General features: G+C 43.2%; 1 long non-coding RNA gene across 1 annotated transcript; it reads right to left on the bottom strand.

The window, feature by feature from the left end:
- Window positions 1-960: 960 nt before the first annotated feature.
- On the bottom strand, window positions 961-3,874 carry LOC130196850 (uncharacterized). Its single transcript, XR_008832332.1, has 8 exons — window positions 3,627-3,874; window positions 3,176-3,216; window positions 2,772-2,929; window positions 2,505-2,613; window positions 2,156-2,384; window positions 1,679-1,917; window positions 1,506-1,599; window positions 961-1,269 (listed from the first exon to the last, which is right to left on the bottom strand). It is a non-coding gene; the product is annotated as an uncharacterized LOC130196850 (long non-coding RNA).
- Between the last annotated feature and the right edge of the window lie 253 nt (window positions 3,875-4,127).

The raw sequence follows: 4,127 nt of genomic DNA, 5'->3' as shown, positions 1-4,127 counted from the left end.
AGATACACAGAAGAAACTGTTCTCCAGTCTCTGTGTGCGAGACCGGATGATACGGTACCGCCTTCCAGAAGGCAGCGGGGTGAACAGGCTGAAGGCTGGATGATGGCAGTCCTTTAGGATCCTGCCAGTCTTCCTGAGGCATCGTGTGCGGTATGTGTCCTGCAGGGCTGGGAGCTCCCTACCGATGATGAACTCCGCAGTCCTGACCACACGACGTAGGGCCTTGCGGTCCTTGGCTGTGCAGCTCCCACACTGTGATGCACCCAGTCAGGATGCTTTCTATTGTGCATCTGTAGAAATTGGTGAGGATGACTGAATCCATGCCAAACTTCTTCAGTCTCCTCAGGAAGAAGAGGCGCTTCCGGGCGCTGACCACCTTGTCTGTGTGAGCAGACCAGGTGAGGTCGTTGCCGATGTTGACCCGAGGAACCTGAAGCAGCTGACCATCTCCACTCCATAGAGCTAATATATCATATAACTATTATGTAAAGGTATAGTTGAGTAACATTCACCTAAATAGAGAATAAAGTTGCAATTCAAACATTTTATTTAGAAACATGGTTATTCGTTAGTTTGAACACAAAGACCTCCGGGTGAAATCAAATTGTTTTCATTATATATGAGTTACTTACGAGGAGCAAAGTCTTGGACGTCATTAGATTGAAAGATTTTTTCCATGAATCCCTTTCCAATTTATGGACTTGCCAACATCATCAGTGAACATGCGTGCGAGGATGTTCCACGTTGCACGTTTTACATCATGTCCTCCGATTGTTCCTAGGAGGAAATCTAAAATGGATAGAAAAAGTACTATTAATATTTGATATTGTTTAAAAAAACATTACCATCAAACAGGGTATTATCTAGTGTTAATGACATACAATAGATTTTAATGAGCTTTTTGTGAGATTCTTACCCCTTGTGTTGCCTTAGGGTCATTTTGACCGAATCAATATTACACCCTCCCCCCGCCTTAGGATTAATTTGACCCCATTCAATGTTTAATGTCGGTGTTCTTTCGGTAGTCAACAAACAAACATAAAGTGCCTCACACTTAAACTTGGAAAACAATATTAATTCTAATAATTTTCTGGAGGTTTTAATTGCTGGCGTCAAATTGAACCCAAAGGGTAAAATATGTTAGTAAATATAAAGGTAACAGGAGGGTGAAACATTGAATCGGGTCAAAATGACCCTAAGGCAACACAAGGGTTAAAAAAACAACAACTCACCACTCTCCTTCATTATAGCGTTGGCTGGATCTTTGAGCTGTTGCTCGTAAAAAAGGGAAAAAGGTAACGATTAAGAGATTTTACATCAAATATGGAAACATCAAGTGGTATACAACTCCATTAATCCAATCGTAATGATCATATTCACTTGGATTCAATGTGACAGTGTGTATTGCATGTCTCGTATCCAATTTACCATCGTTAACATTGTAAAAAGTGAAATGATTAAAAAGGTTCAATTTGAATCCCATAGCCGTTTGAGTTGTTGCTCACCACAGCAGGCGATGGCGTCTGAACCACACCTCGCCGCTCGCCAGGTTGGTGTGTACCCTGCATGGCTTGTTCGCTGTCCTGCTGGTGATGAAGTCTGTGGAGGAGATGGGACAATAGTTGGAGGAGGGTCAACTGTCCCGCTAGTAGATTCTTAAAACAAAACAAAAACTCACCACACTCTTCTTCATTAAAGCGTTGGCTGGATCTTTGAGCTGTTGCTCAAACATGTCCACTTCCTCCATTGTGGTCAACGGAAACGGGTCTCTCCACTCCACTTCTTGACCAGACATTTGTGTCACGCTGGGGCGAACAAAGCTGTCAATTTTGGAAGTTAATTGATGGACCTGCTGTGTTAATTGATGGACCTGCTGTGTAAGCGTCTCCAGCATGGCCATCATTTGAACTTGAGCAGCTATAAAAAAAAACATTAGAATAGCATTTAAAAAAGGGAGAGATTTTACATCAAATATGGAAACATCAAGTGTTATACAACTCCATTAATCCAATCGTAATGATCATATTCACTTGGATTCAATGTGACAGTGTGTATTGCATGTCTCGTATCCAATTTACCATCGTTAACATTGTAAAAAGTGAAATGATTAAAAAGATTCAATTTGAATCCCATAGCTGTTTGAGTTGTTGCTCACCACAGCAGGCAATGGTGTCTGAACCACACCTCGCCAGGTTGGTGTGTACCCTGCATGGCTTGTTCGCTGTCCTGCTGGTGATGAAGTCCGTGGTGGAGGAGGGGCAAGAGGTGGAGGAGGGGCAATAGTTGGAGGAGGGGCAACTGTCCTGCTAGTGGTTGGACCCTTTTTTTTTTTGGGGTGGCGATTTTCAGTCTCGCTGTCTGCATCCGAGTCCCCAAAGAAATGGCTAGAAATGGAGTTAGGAAAAAAATGTATTATTTGTCATACTATAACATTGAATGACAGACACTTTATTTTATGAAGGTAAAAGAGTTCTAAAGAATACAATTTATACACATTTACTCACACAGGCATTGGCTTTCTCCTTTTAGGAATTGCCTCCTCTTCTGAATGGAGATCAGATGTGTCACAGGACATATATTTTGTTAACCATCGCCTTGCCACCAAGTAATCATCTAAAAATTAAGTCAAAACACAATGAAAAAGTACAGAATTATGACCAGAACAATGTGATTAAAATGTTGTTTCCCCACCCCATATGTAACATAAGGTAAATGTTTTTATGTATTTGTTTAAACTGCTAATTATTAGAATATTAATATAATTAGCATACCGCATGATCTAATTATTCTGACATAATGTGTCTGCCAGTCAGGTTGAGGTTCTTCGGCACTTCGGACCGCCTTGTCCACCCTTTCATCCCTCGGGTAATCTGGCCAAACGCAGCCACCACCACTGTACCAGCTTTGTGGCACGACTGCTACTGTTTTGCTGTCCAAGAATTCAATCAGTCATCAGTCACAGAAATATAACTCTGTTCCAAGAACTTCTGAAAACAATTTAGCAACTAGAAAACAATTTAGCAACTTTAATAAAAACACTACGCTATACATTAAGATAGTATTTTAATGGATTAAAACAAATCTGGTCATTTTAAAGTTAAACAGGTTATACAATTCCCTCTCAAATGTGTCTTTAAGTTGCTGTGAAAACTTCCCTCCAAAAAGACATGCTTACCTGAATTGTAGAGATCGATCCTGATGAACACTTCTGTAAAACTGAGGATGACATTTCAAATTGTAAATTATGTGTTGAGAACTCAATACATACGAATTAAATAAAAACAGGTTTGTGCTGGCCATCTTTATTAGCTTGCGAGCTAGCGCTCCTCGTTATTAGCTCGTAAGCTAGCGCTCCTCGTTATTAGCTCGTGAGCTAGCGCTCCTCGTTATTAGCTCGTAAGCTAGCGCTCCTCGTTATTAGCTCGTAAGCTAGCGCTCCTCGTTATTACCTTGCCCAGCTTCATCACCTTGGGTTGGAGCTTAAGTATACTAAGTATACTTAAGCTCCAACCAAAGACCCTCTGAAAATTCAGCGCTAGCTGCAGAAGATAGCTCACCCTAACCCTAACCGAGATAGTTCGAAAAATAGCCATAATTCGACAGTAGCAACACAATTCAACACTTACCTAAGTAATATGTCTGGCGCGAAGAGCTGCAGGTTTGAAAATTCCAGTTTGGAAAGTCGAGGCGCAGAAGTCAGAGGAGCAACGATTTAGAACAACCGCCGCTGTGTGAACCGGATGCAGATGCGGGTGGATCCGGTTCACATGACCAAACCGAGTGCGGCAGTAGGGCGGATCTAGCGACCTGCGGGCGGATCTAGCGACCTGGCGACCTGAGGGCGGATCTAGCGACCTGAGGGCGGATCCGCCCCGGAATCAGCTGCTATCTGGGGTGCTCCATCGGTGCTAAGGGTGCTCCATCGGTGCTATGGGTGCTCCATCGGTGCTAAGGGTGCTCCATCGGTGCTCAGGGTGCTCCATCGGTGCTAAGTGTGCTCCATTGGTGCTAAGGGTGCTCCATCGGTGCTAAGGGTGCTAAGGGTGCTCCATCGGTGCTCCATCGGTGCTAAGGGTGCTCCATCGGTGCTAAGTGTGCTCCATCGGTGCTAAGGGTGCTCCATCGGT

Source organism: Pseudoliparis swirei, chromosome 7 (genome assembly GCF_029220125.1).
Source record: "Pseudoliparis swirei isolate HS2019 ecotype Mariana Trench chromosome 7, NWPU_hadal_v1, whole genome shotgun sequence".
Taxonomy (NCBI): domain Eukaryota; kingdom Metazoa; phylum Chordata; class Actinopteri; order Perciformes; family Liparidae; genus Pseudoliparis; species Pseudoliparis swirei.
This window is presented reverse-complemented; position numbering and strand designations above follow the sequence as displayed.